Raw genomic sequence first — 19,870 nt, forward strand, 5'->3', positions numbered from 1 at the left:
GGTAATGAGTGGTCACGCAGCATTTCCCAGTAGAAAAGAAGCCACGTTACTAAAACCAACACAGTTGGCACTCTTGTTGACAGACTCAGAGAGGCAAAGGACTTCCCCTTTGGTGGTAGTGGTGAATCTTGCACACCCTGCTATCAGTGCTGCGGACTTCAGTCTGCAGGGCTGTAACAACTTTCATAAGCATTCAATTCACAGTATAGTACATCGTAACTATGCTACGAAAAATACATCATTTAAAAGAAAAACAAAATCAAACAGGGGAAAAGTAGGTGGTTTAAAAGTAAATGATCCTAAGAGGCGCCATAGCATTTCAATGAATCTCTATTTCTTCAACTCAGCAGCCTTTTTGGTAGCATTATAAAGCCCCAGTCAGCACATCCAGCACATTTCCATATGTTATTTATTTTTAAAGTAAAATCTAAATGGTGAAACATGGAAAATAAAGGTCAGTCTCTATGCTGTTAGGTAAGCTATTTCAAATAACAATGAACATATAAGAATCAATGCACAATTTTTGAAATGATTGTGTATGTTGCAGGAAAGATCTTTCTAACTAATTCTGATGTAGACAAAAGTGGGATTTCATGGAAAAAAGTGATTATATAAAATTGCTTGGAAAGTTATTGGATCAATCAAGAACAGTGAAGGTGATAAGGGTTATCAAAATAAATGTTGAATAAGATTCAAGAGAAGCAGATCTGGAATGTTGGGTTGAGGCAACTATGGCCCGGTCTACACTAGGAGTTTAGGTCAAATTTAGCAGCGTTATCTCGATTTAATCCTGCACCCATCCACACGACGAAGCCTTTTTTTTCCGACTTAAAGGGCTCTTAAAATCGCTTTCTTTACTCCACCCCTGATGAGGGGATTAGCACTGAAATCGGCCTTGCCGGGTCGAATTTGGGGTACTGTGGATGCAATTCAACGGTATTGTCCTCCGGGAGCTATCCCAGAGTGCTCAGTTGTGACACCGCTCTGGACAGTGCTCTCAACTCAGATGCACTGGCAAACTTTTAAATCTCATTTCCTGTTTGGCCAGCGTGGCGAGCTCACCTGCACAGGTCATCATGCAGAGCTCATCATCACAGGAGACCATGCAGTCCCAGAATTGCTGAAGAGCTCCAGCATGGACCGAATGGGAGGTACAGGATCTGACAGCTATATGGGGAGATGAATCTGTGCTGGCGGAACTCCGTTCAAAAAGACAAAATGCCAAAATATTTGAAAAAATCTCCAATGGCATGAAGGACAGAAGCCATAACAGGGACCCGCAGCAGTGCCGTGTGAAAATTAAGAAGCTCAGGCAAGCCTACCAAAAAAACAGAGAGGCAAACGGCCGCTCCGGTTCAGAGCCCCAGGCATGCTGCTTCTATGATGAGCTGCATGCCATTCTAGGGGGTGCAGCCACCACTACCCCTACCCTGTGCTTTGACTCCATCCAAGGGGTGGGAGGCAACATGGAAGTAGGTTTTGGGGGCGAGGAAGATGATGATGAGGAGGAAGTTGTAGATAGCTCACAGCAAGGAAGCAGAGAAACCGGTTTCCCTCTGGTGAGTGTACCTTTGTACATATTATACATGGTTTAAAAGCAAGCATGTTTAATGATTAATTTGCCCTGGCATTCGTGGCCAGTACAGCTACTGGAAAAGTCTGTTAACGTGTCTGGAGATGGAGCGAAAATCCTCCAGGGACATCTCCATAAAGCTCTTCTGAATGTACTCCCAGAACCTTTGCAAAAGGTTTCTGGGGAGGGCAGCCTTATTCCGTCCTCCATGGTAGGACACTTTACCATGCCAGGCCAGTAGCACATAGTCAGGAGTCACTGCAGAAAAAGCATTGCAGCGTATGGTCCCGGTGTTTGCTGGCATTCAAACAACATCCGTTCTTTATCTCTCTGTGTTACCCTCAGGAGAGTGATATCATTCATGGTCACCTGGCTGAAATAGGGTGGTTTTAGTAAGCAGACATTCAGGGGTACCCGTTCCTGCTGAGCTGTTTTTCTGTGGCTGAACAGAAATCTTCCCCGCTGTTAGCCACACAATGGGGGGAGGGGTGGAGCCATCATCCCAGAGAATTGTGCGGGGGGAGGGGGGTTAGCTGGGTTTCTGCTGCACATTAACCCGGAAACCGCAGCCCCTCCTTTTAAACTGCCAACCCATTTTTAATGGCCAACCCAACGGCTACTTTGTATGGGAAATGAGGGCGCTGCTGTTTGAAACCATTCCCACATGTTATGAAGGTTAAAGAAGACAAAAGACTGTGGCTTACCATGGCTGCCTGCAAGCCGAATTCTGCTGCCCGTCCCTGCATGAGTGATCTCTCACACCAAACTGGCATATCCTCAATAAGAGGCAAAATGCGACCTTGTAATGAAAGCACACGTGCTATGTATGTAATGTTAACAGCAAGGTTTACGTTGAAAGAGTGTACCCATTGTTCTATAAAATATGTCTTTTAACTTACCACTCTCCCTTTTTTTTCTCCATGAGCTGAATATGTTTCTCTTTCCCAGAGACTAGCAAAGATTAGAAGGTGAAAAAAACACACTCATGATGAAATGTTCTCTGACCTCATGCTGTCCTCCCACACTGACAGAGCACAGCAAAATACGTGGAGGTAGACAATCTGAGAGTGCAGGAAAACACAATATGACCGTGAGGAGACGGCGGGCTCAAGATGGTAGGTGGTGTCAGCTTGCTGAAAGAAGGTAGGAGTCAATGCTCAGGCTGCAAACTCATATGCTCCAGCGTATGGTTGAGCTGCAGGAAAGGCAGCAGGAGCACAGACTGCCGCTACAGCCCCTGTCTAACCAACTGCCCTCCTCCCCAAGTTCCATAGCCTCCTCACCCAGGCGCCCAAGAACGCAGTGGTGGGGCCTCCGGCCACCCAGCCACTCCACCCCAGAGGATTGCCCAAGCAACAGAAGGCTGGCATTCAATAAGTAATTTTTAAAGTGCTGTGTGGCCTTGTCTTTCCCTCCTCCACCACCCCACCTGGTGCTTCCCTCCTCCACCACCCCTCCCGGGCTACCTTGGCAGTTATCTATTTTTGTGATGAATAAATAAAGAATGCAGGAATGTGAAGCAACAATGACTTTATTGCCTCTGCAAGCAGTGATCAAAGGGGGGAGGGGAGGGTGCTTAGCTTACAGGAAAGTAGAGTGAAATGGGGGTGGGGCAGTTTCCATCAAGGAGAAACAAACAGAACTTTCACACCGTAGCCTGGCTAGTCATGAAACTGGTTTTCAAAGCTTCTCTGATGAGCACCGCGCCCTCCTGTACGCTTCTAACCACCCTGGTGTCTGGCTGCGTGTAATCAGTGGCCAGGCGATTTGCCTCAACCTCCCACCCCGCCATAAACGTCTCCCCCTTACTCTCACAGATATTGTGGAGCGCACAGCAAGAAGTAATAATAATGGGAATATTGGTTTCGCTGAGGTCTAACCGAGTCAGTAAACTGTGCCAGTGCACTTTTAAACATCCAAATGCACATTCTACCACCATTCTGCACTTGCTCAGCCTATAGTTTAACAGCTCCTGACTACTGTCCAGGGTGCTTGTGTATAGCTTCATGAGCCATGGCATTAAGGGGTAGGTTGGGTGCCCAAGGATAACTATAGGCATTTCAACATCCCCAACGGTTATTTTCTGGTCGGGAAAGTAAGTCCCTTGCTGCAGCAGTTGAAACAGACCAGAGTTCCTGAAGATGCGAGCGTCATGTACCTTTCCCAGCCATCGCACATTGATGTTGGTGAAACGTCCCTTGTGATCCACCAGCGCTTGCAGCACCATTGAAAAGTACCCCTTTCGGTTTATGTTCTCGCTGCCTTGGTGCTCCGGTGCCAAGATAGGGATATGGGTTCCGTCTATCACCCCACCACAGTTAGGGAAACCCATTGCAGCAAAGCCATCCACTATGAGCTACACATTTCCCAGAGTCACTACCCTGGATATCAGCAGCTCAGTGATAGCGTTGGCTATTTGCATCACACCAGCCTCCACAGTAGATTTGCCCATTCCAAATTGATTCCCGACTGACCGGTAGATGTCTGGAGTTGCTATCGCCACTCGCTTCTCAACTCTGAGGGCTGCTCTCATCTTGGTATTCTTGCGCTTCAGGGCAGGGGAAAACAAGTCACAAAGTTCCATGAAAGTGCCCTTATGCATGTGAAAGTTTTGCAGCCACTGGGAATCATCCCAGACCTGCAACACTATGTGGTCCCACCAGTCTGTGTTTGATTCCTGGGCCCAGAATTTGCATTCCACGCCATGAACCTACCCAATTGACACCATGACGTGCACATTGCAGGGGCCTGTACTTTGTGAGAAGTCTAAGTCCATGTCCTCATCACTCTCATCACCGTGCTGCAGTCGCCTCCTCCTCGCCTGGTTTTGCTTTTCTTGCAGGTTATGGTTCTGTATATCCTGCTGGATAATGCGTGCGGTGTTTATAGTGCTCATAATTGCTGTGGTGATCTGAGCGGGCTCCATGTTCCCAACGCTATGGTGTCTGCACTGACAAAAGGTGTGAAACGATTGTCTGCCATTGCTCTGACGGAGGGAGGGGCGACTGACAACACAGCTTACAGGGTTGGCTTACAGGGAATTAAAATCAACAAAGGGGGTAGCTTTGCTTCAAGGAGAAACAGAATGGCCCCCTCAAGGATAGAACTCAAAACCCTGGGTTTAACAGGCCGTTGATTTCACAGAGGAAGGGAGGAGAAAATGAATACAAAACAAATTTGGTCTGTTTCTTGTTTTGATCCACTTCATCTATCTTTATACATCTTGCTGGCATCAGACGGTGCAGTATGACTGCTGGCCATTGTCATCTCCTGGGTGCTCGGCAGAAGACGGTGCAGTAGGATTGCCGGCAGGACTGAATCGCCATGAGACGAAACTTAAAAGGGAAATGACCTGGCTGAGTCACTCCTGTGTTTGCCCAGGCACCCCTGACCGACCTCACTGAGGTCGGCTAAAAGAGCACCTTGAAGTACGGCGATGATGGTTACCAGTCATACTGCACTGTCTGCTGCAAAACGGCAATGAGCTGCTGCTGTGTAGCAATGCAGTACCGCATCTGCCAGCACACAGAAGACATACGGTGACGGTGAGCTGAGCGGGCTCCATGCTTGCCATGGTATGGTGTCTGCACGGGTAACCCAGGAAAAAAGGCACAAAACGATTGTTTGCCGTTGCTTTCACGGAGGGAGAGAGGGAGGGAGGTAAGGAGGTGCCTGACGATATGTACCCAGAACCACCCGTGACAATGTTTTTGCCCCATCAGGCATTGGGATTTCTACTCAGAATTCAAATAGGTGGCGGAGACTGCGGGAACTGTGGGATAGCTACCTACAGTGCAACGCTCCAGAAGTCGATGGTTGCCTCGGTACTGTGGACGTACTCCGCCAACTAAATGTGCTTAGAGCATTTGTGTGGGGACACACACAATTGACTGTATAAAAATGCTGTCTACAAAACCAACTTCTATAAATTTGACCTAATTTCATAGTGTAGACATAGCCTAAGAATGAGGATGATATTAAGTTATTCTTTGAAATGTATTACTAGTGTGCCACATGTCAAAGCTAGAGATACAATCTATTGCTGTATAGCCTATGTGAAAAACAAAGATGTCATGTACTGACTACAGAAGATGATGTTTGCTGCTTGTCTGATCAGTGAGAAGATTTTGAATAGACTAGCTCAAGACTCTCCAAGTCTAATATACATACACACACAGAGCAGTAGAATTACCTATTGATCTATATGATTACATTAATCTGATGGATGGAGACAAATGCAGAATGAATTATGTAATACCTGTCAATTAGGATATGTGATTGGAATGCATTTGGCCAGATACTCTGGTGTGGTGCAATCTGTTTGCATTGCACCCCCAACATAATTCGGCGGTACAGCCAATATATTTGGCCTGAGCAAATCATTTCTGTGAACGAGGAAGCCTATTGTGGTGTAGAGGCCCTAAAGCCACCTCTAACACTTGTTGCTTAAGTAGAGGCATGAGACATGGGGATGAGGACATGGCGACCTCAACTTCCACCAGTCCTGAGTAGCTGTATGAATCCAGGGGAGTGTTAGAAACGAGCCTGAGTTATTCTAATTTGACCAGACATGAATGCAACCATCAAAGATAAGATATCAAAATGTGAAATTTGCAATAAACACAGCAAAATGAACAAAAGACAACCACATCTAAATCTGTTTGGGTTTCCTGTTGCCCTTGGATCAATGTTGGTGCAGATATATTTAAATTAAATGGAAAAGATTACCTCTCATTAATAAACTATTTACTAGTCTTTTTAAAACTCAGCTGTTGAATGGATGGTCATGTGGCTAGAAAGCAACTGAGGTTCAGAGATAGTAAGCTGTTGACAAATGTTCAATAAGAGGCAGAATAATTTAATTTTAAGGGAGTTCAGAATGTTTATACTGACCTCCATTTCAGCCTTATCTATTTAAGTGTTTTATAGAGCTGATTGAAATAAGTTTAATAAAAAAAAACCTTAAAGTAATTTCCACTACAAAATGGAACAATCTTTTTAGTTTTTTTTTCTCCCATTTTTTACTTCTGCAGAAACGAATGAATGAGGTCTGCATTTTGATCCCCCCCCCCCCCCCATGTTTCTTTCCTTTTTTCCATCTTTTTCTTTTGCCATTTAACTATTCAAAAGTAGAGGACATTTTGAAAAGCTACAGAGTGGCAAAATGAAAAATAAATAAAAAGGGGAAACATCAAAGGGTAGAAAAATATATAGATTCATTCTGTTGCATTCAGCAGCAAAAAGAGGGAAATGGTAAGAAAGTAAAAATGCAAAATTTCCAGTTTTGATGCAAAAAAATTTGACAATTTAAAAGAAATAGAAGCTTTTTGCTAAGTAGTTTGCAGGTTGTGGGGGAAGCTATTTTTCATGAAGAAACAAAAAAGAATAGTTGAACAAAAAAAGTCAGCTAGCTCTATTGGTTTCAGTAGTTGGTTGGGATCAGTCATTAGTGGTTGATTTGGGATAATATTAGGTTTTATTTAAAAAAAACCCAGAATGTGTAATAGTAGCCATTGGAATCAGTGGATACTGATCTGTGCCATGTGACAGGCATATAACATATACTAAACCTGAGCCCTCTCGTTTGACTGGGGCCAGACATAAAAGTGAGTCTCTTATTAGTAGAGCCCTACCAAATTCACGGTCCATTTTGGTCAGTTTCATGATCATAGTATTTTAAAAACCATAAATTTCATGATTTCAGCTATTTAAATCTGAAATTTCGTGGTGTTGCAATTATAGGAGTCCTGACCCAAAAAGGAGTTGTGGCGGTTGCGGTACATCTGTGCTGCTGCTGGTGATGGCGCTGCCTTCAGAGCCGGACAGCTGGAGGATGCTGTCTGCTGGCCTGGAGCCCAGCTCTGAAGGCAGAGCCGCTGCCAGCAGCAGCGCAGAAGTAAGGATGGCATGGTATGGTGTTGCCACCCTTACTTCTGCACTGGCTGCCTGCAGAGCTGGGCCCTCAGTCAGCAGCCACCATTCTCTGGCCGCCCAGCTCTGAAGGCAGCAGCGCAGAAGTAAGGGTGGCATGGCATGCTTCTGTGCTGCTGCTGGTGGGGTGCTGCCTTCAGAGCTGGGTGCCCAGTCAACAGCTGCCGCTCTCCAGCCACCCAGCTCTGAAGGCAGCGTAGAAGTAAGGTTGGCAATACCACGACTCCCTAAAATAACCTTGTGACACCCACCCCCCTCCCGCAACTCCTTTTTGGGTCAGGACCCTCAATTTGAGAAACATGAAATCTGATCTCCCCACGTGAAATCTCTATAGTATAGAGTAAAAGCATACAAAAGACCAGATTTCACAGGGGGAGACCAGATTTCACGGTCCATGACATGTTTTTCATGGCTGTGAATTTGGTAGGCCCCTACTTGTTAGAATACCTATGTGTCACTGTGATACAGGAGGGCCAGGGAGCAGTGGGAGAGTGCTAGAGGGGAAATATGTAAGCTCAAGGCTAATTAAGCCATGGTTCCCTGTAGACTAGGGAAGGTGGCTGCAGGTTAATTGGAGCACCTGCAGTCAATTAAGGCCCTGTTAGGAACCTAATAAAACCCCCTGCGTCAGGCAGACAGAGGGGGAGGAGGAAGGAGAGAGGACTGGAGCTTGGAGGTGTGTTGAGAGATTTGGAAGACCTGAGTACTGAAGTAAGGGAGACCCTGCCCCAGCAGGATAGGGAGACTCCCTTCCCCCCATCATCTAAGGACTGAGGGTAACCCAACCTAAGGGGGATGAGGGTAAGAAACCCACAGGGTTTGAGAGGGGCTGGGACTCAGAGTGAGGAGCAAACCCAGACCCCTCCCCTGCTTCCCTCCTCTATTACCTTCCTGGGCTAGTAGTGGGGCCCTTGGCACCCAAAAGCAGGGGCAAAGGGTGGCATCTTAGCTCCCTGCCAAGAACAGTGCAGGACCCACCAGACTAAAATCACCCATCTTGCCACATGTGGTGTGAGAAGTGGGATTTCTGTGCCGTGAACGTAGTCTATGGGGGTCACAACCACCCTGCCTCAAAATGGAGGGTGTGGTCAAAGCACTGGTGCAAGGCACTGCTGCCCAGCAGGAGGCTACCTGGGTCCAGGCAGTTGCCCAGCAGGAGACCATGAGGCTGCAGCAAGAGACCAATCGCCTGCTGATGACCCAGGCCACCCAAGATCGGGCCATGCTGCAGGAACTAGAGAACCAGGTGAAGGCCCTTATGGAGAGGAGCCGTGGGTATGATGAGATGCAGACCATACGGGTCAGCTACTGTCTGCAGAAAATGACCCTGGAGGATGATGTGGAGGCGTATCTCCTGGCCTTTGAGAGAACAGCCCTGCAGGAGGCCTGGCCCTGAGGCCAGTGGACAGGCATCCTTACCCCATTTTTGTGCGGGGAGGCCCAGAAGGCCTACTATGATATGACCGCAGAGGAGGCAACGGATTACCCCCGACTGAAGGCAGAGATCCTGGCCAGGGCAGTGGTAACGATGGCCCTGCGAGCCCCGAGGTTCCATGAATGGCAGTACTGCGAAGACAAGACACCACGATCACAACTATTTGACCTAATACACCTAGCGCGGAAGTGGTTACTCCCGGAGGCTCTCAGCTCAGAGAAAATGATGGCGCTCCTGGTGCTGGACCACTGTATGAGGGGACTACCCTCGTGCCTCTGAGCCTGGGTAGGCCAGAATGACCTCTCCACCTATGATGAGCTGGTCACCCTTGTTGAGGGAAAACTGGCAGCCCGTGAACTGTTCAAAACCCCAGGAGGTGGAACACGGTGTTTCAGGAAACCATTCCCGACCCCAAGGACCCAGATCATCGAGAACACCAGGAAAGCCATAGTCAGAAGAACAGGCCCCAAGGAGCGGCCTGAGGCCCCAAGAGGACCTAGGGTCCAGGGGGAGAGGGTTGGGGGAGCGAGTCAGAGGGTCTAAGACAGAGGGCAACCTCTGGGATGAGATATCGCTGTTATGAGTGTGGGGAGTTGGGGCATATAGCAGCCCAGTGCCCCAACAGGGAGGAGCCCATGCAATGTAATCTGGGGGATTCCAGGGAACAAAGTGGACTAATCAGCCTGGTAGGGGTCACAACAGCCCCACATGAGTACACCAGGCCGGTAAAAATGAATGGCATCCAGGGTCTCCTTGCTTTCTGGACAGCTATTGGGTTTCTTTCCTGGCTTCCAGACTCCCAACCTGGCCAGCTGCCTCCTGGCCAGCTTCTTGGGCTTCCTGGCTTCCAGGCTTCTTGAGCAGTTGGCTCCTTGGGCTGCCCACCTGGCAGGCAGATGCATGTACTGCCTGGCTCCCAGGATGGCCAGCTCCCTGTGCTAGTGAGCTGCCTAGTTGGCTGGATTTCTGGACTGCCCATCTTGAGGGCAGATTGTCGCGTTCCCTGACTCCCAAGTTTCTGTCTGAACAACTTGGTTTTTCAATGTCCTGACTACTTCTACCTGCCAGCAACACAGTTAACAAAGTACACTCAATGTAAAGAGATATTTGCTTCCTTGAAGTCATAAAGTTAATCTGCATATACTTCCAACAATTACTGGAACACATTAAATTTATTAATCTTTTAACTTTTAGTGGCCTGTGTGTCCCCAGTTAGGGTCCCAGGATACAGTTAAGTTAGCCTGTCTCAAATGTGCACCTGTTCAGTTTAATTCATTTTCTGCTTGAGTTACCTGAGATAGTGCCCATAGACAGACTTTCTGAGTCTCTTCATAGCTATACTTCTAGTAGAGGTAAATGTATTCAATACAAAACAAATTCTCCCTGTGTACTACATAGCTATATACTGGGGGCCTCATGTATCGCACAAAAGATTAGAGGACAGAGGAAGCAGATAGGTGGTAGATTTGTGACTGCATGAATCCACCAGTCTTTATCACCACAGAATGGGAAGAACACTAGCTATTGATGCTAGTGAATACTGAGGTTCCAACAATGTCTATGGAATGCTTCAAACGCTGATCTGTAGCCTAGTTAGGTGGAAAGATCCCTTCACTCAACAGCTTTTACAGAGATCCCCAGCACCTAAATGAAGGTCTAATAACAGACCTTTTTTTGGTTTAAACTTTTTATTGTCTTTCCGCCCTTACCGAATACACCAGACAGCAGTGGTGCTGGAACAATTTGTATAATGGGGGTGCTGACAGCCATTGAATCAAACTGTAAACCCTATCTATGATGGAAATCACTTCAAGCCAGGGGGTGCTACGGCACCCCCCAACACTCCTAGTTCCAGCACCTATGCCAGACAGAAGTATTCAAAATGCTGGGTATGCAAGGCTACAAAAATTTGACTAGGAATATGTGATTTAAATTGACAAACATTTTATGCTCTTATTTCAGCTAAGGAAAATACAGTTATTATACTAAGCAAGCTGGAGACAATTGTCCATGTGCTACCTGGGAAGTATTGCTTGGCTATTATTCTTTTGTCAGATATATATATAAGGTATACCTTTAAGTCATGAATAAGGCTCTCTAAGTATTTAAGATTGTCCGCTCAGCTGGAGTCTCAGTTTAAATAGACCTGTGCTTTTAAGCCATAAATTGGGACTGTGACAGAGTAGAACAAGAATGCCCACGGGGCTGGTTTGTGCAGTGGTTAAATAGGTAACATGTTATTTGCACTAAAAGTCTTCATGAATTCTAAGGAGCAACAAGAAAAGAGAAAACAACTACAGAATTATCTTTTCCTTTCTTCCTTTTAGTTGCTTTTACTCCCCAAAATAGAAACATAGCTATTTTTTTAACCTTGATTGAATTCTCAGAGTTAGGAGAAGCTATATATTTTGCCACTACCTGTGAGACTCCATTCTGAGAGAGGTGGGAAAGATGGTACCTATTAGGAGTGGGGCTAAGAACCTATACAATTCCTCCAGCCCTACATGGTTTACTATAATGTGAGGGCTTACTTAATTCAGAAACCTGTTCTAGCTCTGAGGCAGATTACAATGAGGCAGCTGAGTCTGAAGTTTCTTCCAGTCCTGAGGAGCTTAATGTAGCTTTGGAGCTTATAGTTTAAGGTGTTTATTCTAGTCCTGAAAGCTGGCAGATTCCAGCTGAGAGGTGTAGTTAGAAGCATTCCCATCCTTCATGAGGAGATATTTGATGGGGTGTTTTCTTAGGACAGTACTAGTGGAGCTTTATAATTCAAGTTCACATACAATGTTACTAATTAAACTTTTTAAACAATCATTTTTCTGTATTTTAATGAACTTTCTGCTCTTTTTTCTTCTGCCCACAGGTAATCACTGCCACAGGCCAGTGCCACTTACTCACTCTGAGTAATACCTACTCTGAAAATAGTTCTGTTGATTTCATGGTACCACTCAATATATTCCTTATTCTGTTTAAGGAGAAAACAATTACAACTAAAGTAAAAAACTTAAGAGAAAAAAATCTTTGTTGTGAGTGACCATCATGATGACTGTGTTGAAGGTATGACCGATCCATCTGTATGCAAGATATAAGTTAACATAGCTCTAGTGACTTCAGTGAGGATCAGCTGAGGTTCTAGCCACATTTATGTGAACTAGACTGCAGGTATTGTAACCGTAGCTTATTGTCCTATCACCTTATATAGCTTGTTCTGTTAAAGATGTTCAGTTTTGCTATTTGTTGAATCTTAAAAGTAGATGGAAAGTTAAAAATGCTGAGCAAAAATAGCCAGATCTATTGACTCCTTTATATTCCTGTCCTCTGTTCCTTTACAGGTGGACCAGTCACATAATTTGGATTTCAATGACCCTGTTAAGCTTTTTCACAGACCAAGAACAAAGTTACTTTCAGTCTGGATGACTCCTTTTAGACTACAGGAAATAAAAGGAAGAATGAAGAGAGAGAGTATTTCAATGAACATGTGTGAAACTCACAGCAGCTATCATAAACTAGCCTATAAGGAGTACTTCTGCATCTAGGCTGGGGGTGAAAAAATTTTTATTCTTAAATATCAGTATACAGAAAAAACCTTACTATTTTGTAGCTATATGCAAGCTCCATGCCCCACAAAGTCTAAGAGTTCCAGGAACCAAGGTTTTGAGCCTGTCAATCCAGATCAGAATTCTGTAACACAATACCTTCCTACATATGTGAAACATATGGTTCCAGCATGTCCTTAGCTTGTTTCGTTAACAAATACTTTGTTTCTATTTTCTTAAGTTAAAAAAAAAAACTAGTTTGGATGAGTTTGTGGGTTACAAAGCTTAAGGAAATGTAGATGTAGGAAATGAAATATACAGATAGAAAGATATAAATGTTTCCACTGCCTAAAAAACCCCACAACAATCCTGTAAATGTGTGTAGCAATCACCAGACTTGCTAGCTGTGGGTATAAACCTGGAATAAAATTTTACAGACATCACCAAACATAAGCACACCTAGGGCACCTTTACTTTTTCAAGCGATCATAACATTTATGAGAGGCATGGCTAATTAGTTCAGTGATCTATTAGACCACAAACTGTTTCAAATCTATAATAACTAAAGCAAAGTTGCTCAAGCAGAGTGAAGGAATGCATTAGTGTTTATATCCCTGAATGGACAGATTGATTCACAGTGGGAAAATTAACTTCAGAGAATCAAGGCCTTGACATGACTATAAAACCACTTGCAATGGAGTAACCTAAAAGAGTTTTGCCTTGTTGAGAATTTCTGTTTGAGAAATAAAGGCTCAAAATATCCACTGTAGTTGATTTCATTCTTGCTAACAAATAAGAAGCAGAATAGTTTGCTTCTCCTGATATTTAAGTGATTAAGTATATGATCTTGGAATTTATATAGACTGTATAGAGGCTGAGTTCTTTATACCTAGTCCTAGAAGAAATTTAAGAGCACCTCCCCCTGGCAGATTAATCAAGATGTTAGAACTGCCATGAGATATTTCTATGGCTCATTCAAATTTTAGTGTTAAAATAAAAGTTTAAGCATAGTTGCAAGTATATTAGGTAAGTTTCTAGCACTCATGCTTATAGAAAAAAGCTGGAAAATGTGACTTCAGTATAACTGGAAAGTTCAAAGGCCAGAAGGCTGAAAAAAAAGGTATTTTTAAAATATGACTTCTGGGGGCCTGACTCGTGATTTTTGTATTCTTGGGAATGGAAGTATGGCAAAAATATAACTCAAGAATCCTACAATAACCAGTCGAGCACTGTATTTCAGATAAGATGACAAATGCCAAGATAAAATAAATAAAACTATTGCACATTTCTAAGTAATCAAAACCCAATGTTCTACAGTCTCTTCCTGGGGAAACTGTAAAGGCATTCAAGGGAATTTCACCAGTTAGTGTCAATAATGAAGCTGTAGCTCTTCTGAGCAGAACTGCCATATACAGTGAAATCATTTTAGTCAGAACATAGCTCAGGATAACGTATATTGTCCTTCAAATAATTATACTCCTTGTTGTAAGGAAAGCTCAGGTAGTGACTTTCTGATCAGCTTCCTGCAATGCAGTCTCATCCTGTACAATCTTTTATCCAAGATGACATCCTTTTCTTAGTCTAGAGAACACTCCCCCAATTGTAAATCAATAAACTTTTAATAAAGTGGTTCAGTTTAACTCATTGTGTAGCTCTGCTTAATCAACTTGGCAGCTCCCTCAAATTAGGGACAAATAATAAGGTGAACTCAGCAGGCTGCTTGTGTTGCTGGGTGAAAAATTAAACACAGGAAGCAGGGAGCATACAGTTTACCTACCGGCAATAGAGTCTTTTCAAAATCAGCAGGAACCAAAGAAAGATGTTAGCTTCTTGGGGTAAAATACCTTATTTAAAAACACAATTATCATTTTTCTTGACTTTTCCTGCATGCCTTGGGCAAGAATATAGGTGTCAACATATTCTGACCAATTGTTCCATATTATTAGTGGTTCACCATGCAGTTTAGGCAAGATGAAAGAAGAAATTTCTGTTGCCTTATTTAATAAAAAATGCATATTGTAGATTTTTGTCTTTAAACATCTCTACTTAAGCCACAAAGTTTCAATTGTGCTGCCTTTAAGAAATGTTCTGAAATGGACTATAAGACACACAAAGAGACATTAAAACATACACAAAGAAATCATGTGTCAAACTATTCCCAAAATAGACTAAACAGTGTCTTATATACTGGGCACAATAACTATTAGATGCAGCATAGGCCAATCTCTAAGCTTGTTCACTTTTGTCATGCATGATCTGGAGTAATTCAGCTTCAGAAGTTACCTTCAGACCTCAACTCCATTATCCAATGCTCATGGATAGTCTTGTGCTGAGACACGGGCCGAGCAGCTGAGAAATGTGGATTCTATTCCTAACTTTGCTACAGGTTTATAACTATTCAAAATGTGTATAAAACACTACCAAATCAGAACAGTGGCATTTACACCTACTTTGCCATAAATGTAAATGATGTTAAAAGATAAAGAAAAATAGAAAATTGGTCTTCTGGTGTGGCAAGATTGGGCCATTTAAAAACAAGATTTTCAAATCTAGAAGGCTAAAGTTAATCTAAATAAATGGCTTGATTTTCACAGGTTCTGAGCACCTACAGCTCCCATTGATGTCCTTGGGGATTTTGGCTGCTTAGCATTTCTGAAGATCAGGACTTGTGGTTTTTTTACACACCTAACTTTGGATTTAGGATCACCTGACTCACCACATTGGGCTATTGAGAGGCTTAATTCATTGCCCTTTGAGACCCTCAGATGGACAATGCTCTGTAGTTGCTAAGTATTGAAAAGGTGATTCCACCTAGTACCACACAAATGTGGTAGAACCTCAGCGTTACAGACACCTCGGGAATGGATGTTGTCCATAATTCTGAAATGTTCTTAACTTTTTTAAAAAAAGCAGTTCAGGCTCCAGCAGCTCACACTCCAGACCAGACTCCAGCAGCAGCTCCCTCCTCAGCACCAGCAGCTTCCTTGCATGCAGCTTCTTTCGCAGGATCGGACTGAGATTGCAAACTTGTCCCCCTCACGGCCGGGAGGGGTGTGTGTGAAAACAGCGTGTCCCCGTCCCAGCCAGGGGAGGGGGGTGAAAACAGCATATCCCCTTCCTGGCTGGGCTGGGCAAGGGGTGAAAACAGCATCTGCAGATTACAGGAAAGCGGCACAGACCCCAGAGCTGCTCCTACTCTGCTGGCTCAGGCTGCCCTGGGTGTGCGGGTGGGGACAGGCAGCCCAGATGTGCCTAACTTTAAGATGCAATACAGGCACTTTCCAGTATTTGCTTTTTTGGGGAAGAGGGGTCTCTGTTGCTGCCTGATTGCTTACTTCCGATTCCACATGGTGTCCAGTTGACCAGTCAGTAACTCGGATGTTTGTATCTTTGAGGTTCTACTGTAACTGCAAAAGTCTAAAAATTTTCTATTGAGCATATGCAAATTGAGATTTTTCAGAGGCTTATAACGTGGCCAAATTTGAGCCATTTTTCACAGGAACAGCAAAAGGTACGAAAAAAGAAAAAGAGCCAAATTTCAAGTTCCTCGTCCACAACATGGAGAAACTAAAGCTTTTCAACAGAATGGTTGTAAGAACTTTAAAATGGGCAAACAACATATTTTCCCCCAATCAAATCCTCAAAAATGGCATAACCGTTTTTGATTAAACTTTCCCCCCCAAAATTAGTCTGAGGCAGACACCCCCCAGCATGGAAAATTTCAGCTCAAATTGTTAAAAAATGACTAAGTTAATTTAAACTTGTAACCAAGTCTTGTTAACGGAAGTGAAGACAAATGTAATAATCGGCAGCACTACCAGATTCTTTTCTTTTGTATTTAGTTAGTTGCTGTTGGAACAAAATATTCCCTAAGGTTTGAAAGAGACAAATATTTAGGGCTAAATTCTCTGCTAATGTAAAGGAGTAAAACTCTATTGAAGCCAATGAAGCTGCCTGGTTTTACACCAGCAGAGAGTTTGGTCCTTAGTCATTTGTATCAGTGTAGCTTTTATTCCTCTAAATTGTAATTTAATAATTTGTATATACAATTATTTGGTTTGCAACACCCAAAGTGTATCTGGCATACGCTACTTACAGCCCCAGCCAGTTGCTCTCACGTATCTTCCGTCATATTTTTGGAAGTGTGAATTATTAACAAAAGACAAACAAACAAACAGAAACTAAAATAAGTTAAGGTAATGTGAAAGCTGTGCTCAAATATGACAAAAGGCTTCAAGACTGAGCCAGACAAGTGTTCTTTGTTCCAGCAGTTCCATCAGACCGTTTTTGTAATTGTGAGCAAAACTAACATGGGAAATGGTTTTGAACACTTTTCTTCTCCAAAGCAAAAAAAAAAAAAAAAATCCTCGACCTTTTGTAACTTTACAGGTCTGATGGGAGTGGGACATGTTCAAAATGCTGTTTTTCACTTGTGTTCTTATAACTTTTAGAATGTAAGTCCAAATCCCCATGATCTTTCAGTGCTGCATTCCTAGCATGCCTCCATACTTTTAAGTACTTTGTGTTCCATATGACTTTCACAATATAACTACACTGCCTTTTAAGATGATATCCACAGCAGTAAAGGCAATAAAGACAATTCACTTGATTCCATTTTAATGACTATTAACTATTCTTAAATTGTACTCAACAATATTTATCCTGTGCAGGCACCCAATAAACGTAATTGTTATGGCACTAGCAAATATTTGTGTTCTTATAACTAGAGAGTATACAGTAGCAATGCATATGGCAGAATCAAAATGGTATTTCTTTCTAGTAAAACTAACAGCATCACAAAGCACCAATAAGAATACTGAGAAATACCATCTCCATCATTTTTAAATGTCTATTGCAATTCTTGCTCTGTGAGACAGGACACTTTTTGAATATAACTGTGCTGCTTTTTCCTTGTTCAACAAATAAAACAGCTCCACAATACTTTTAAAACTCTTACCAAGTTTATATCTTTATAGGTTTCCTTAATGTGCCTCCTTAAGAAAACCCAGGAAAAAAAATATTGGATGTGGTAATTTAAAGATTGACATTGTTTTCAGAAAAAAAAACACATCAGAAAGTCCTCTCAATTCCCCCTGCAGAAATTCAGGGTTTGTTTATATGTTTGTTTTCCCCATTTCTTTGAATACAGACTGCACAGATATTTCCTCATCTTTCAACTGTAGTTAATTTGCAGACATTTTCACATTCTGAATAGTACACTTTACAAAGTGTTTCTCTGCCAATAAAATTTCTGTAATTAGGGTGTGAGAAGAAGAAAGGAAGTGGTTAAAGGAACTTCATACACTGGATTCTCTGTGTTGTATATATTGTTTCCTCTCATTTTGTTTTTAAAAATACTTTAAATTTCCCTCCAATATCCACAGGGAAATACACAGGCTTTTGGAAATACTATCTTTTAAAAAAAGACCACATTGTTTCAGAGTTTAACCTCCACAGGTGAGTAATGGGGTTTCAAGGCTTCTGTTCAGTTTTTTTAGAACAGCAGCAAAATTGTGTAATCAAGAGCAAAACTAATCTGTGACAACAATATAAAGGATGTGGGCAGTTCTGGCTCAGTATAAGGGAAACATTTACTCTAAGAACCCATGTAAAGCCCGAAAACCACTATTTGGGGCTCCTTGGTTATGCTTAGGCTACAGAATTTTCTATTAATGTATTTTGAATAATCATGACAAAGTGAATTGATTTAAAGATATACTGAGAAGCTTGGCTGGAAAGTAGGCAGTGATTTATAATAGGAAGTTACCCGCACCCTAAAATGCAACGGCAATGCACTACCTATGGGAAGGGAATGGGTTGTGCAATAAATAAATTAAATAAAAGTGACACGATGAAGGCTTTTCATGCTCAAAACAGTATTCAGACACACAGCTATTCCTCAAAACAACTTTGTAAAAATAATAGCATTACACCTCACCTCCCACCGCATGTTACAAACTGAGGCAGAGGTCACTTTGAGGAGAAAGAGACTGGTCTTGTGGCTCAGGCATTAAACTGGGCCTCAAGAGAGTAGCGTTCAACTCTGTGTTCTTCCACAAATTTCCTGTGTTACCTTGGGGCAAGTCACTTGAGCCCTGATTCAGCCAGGTGCTTGTACGCTTAAAAGTTAGGGATGCAATTAATGTTAAGCATAAATTAAATCATATTAATGTCAATGGGACTTAAGCCAATGCTCAAGCGCTTTGCTGAATAGGGATGGATGTAAACACATGCTGAAAGGTAACCATGTTCTATGTGCTTTGTTGACTGGGACCTTAATTTCTCTATGCCTCTGTTCCTGACCTGTAAAATAGAGATAAGAATCCTTCCTTTTTCTACCTCTTCTATTTAGATTGCAAACTCCAAGGGCCAGGAACTGCCTCTCACTATGCTGCTGTAAAAAGCCTAAGAGTGGCTCTGTGATGTCAGTTGAGACTTCTAGGCATGAGAAATAGCAAATAATAATAATTGTCCAAGGCCACTGTGGGATTTAATGTCATAACTCATAAGCATCCAGTTTCCTGTTCTGTACGTAAATCACTGAACAATTCCACTCCCTTCATATTCATGATAGTAATTACATAATGCTTTCCATAAAGACGAATCCCAAAACATTTTACAAATTGCATTAAATGTGTGATGGACATGAGTTGATGTGGTGGCATTTGGCCTGGGAACCAGTGAGGAATTGGGCTAAGGTCTGGAACTCGAATCAGAACCAGGATTTGTAACCATTGCAATTTCACAAGCTATTAATTAATACAGTTGTGACTTTGTTATCATTAGGATTTATGCAGAACCATAGATGAGCATAGCCCTCTACAAAACAAATAAAGAAAGAGCTATTCCCCAAAGAGCTTATAATGAAGGAGAATATGACAAGGGTTCGGAGATGGACTTTGAGGAATAGGATGGTGAGGACAGTATGAACATAGGATAATATGGAATGATAATGCATATACCTTAAGAAATACATAGTTGTATTTGTTGTTTTGGGGTTTTTTGTTTTTGATGTTGTTGTTGCATGCATGACTATTGTTCATAAATGAGTTTAAGAGAGAACTTTGTTTAGCCCACGAATTTGCATCAAATTAACCAGGATTGAAATGGATTTAATTAAACCAGTGCAACTAATTTAAGAGTGCACGCACAAGAGGCACGGATATAATTAAATCTATTTAGAAGACATATTTAGTTGAATTTGTGCAAATTCTGTATGTAGACCAAGCCTTAAAGGAAGAGATGGTAGAAATGGGTACACATGGTAAGCAATGGAGTCCCAGGCACAGGGAAGAGCATGAAGGAAGAAAGTGACCATGGGAAAAGGACACAGAGGGCTCGTGAAGATAAGTAGCTTGAGGTGAGGGAAGAGGATTTTGTGGGAAGTAACAGGAG

The 19,870-nt window shown here is 42.7% G+C and overlaps 1 long non-coding RNA gene across 2 annotated transcripts in view; it reads right to left on the minus strand.

Moving 5' to 3' along the window:
* Positions 1–19,870, minus strand: part of LOC141981297 (uncharacterized) — a 70,727-nt gene that overhangs the window by 19,824 nt on the left and 31,033 nt on the right. The window lies entirely within an intron of this gene.

The sequence above is a fragment of the Natator depressus genome, chromosome 2 (genome assembly GCF_965152275.1).
Source record: "Natator depressus isolate rNatDep1 chromosome 2, rNatDep2.hap1, whole genome shotgun sequence".
Classification (NCBI taxonomy): Eukaryota; Metazoa; Chordata; order Testudines; family Cheloniidae; genus Natator; species Natator depressus.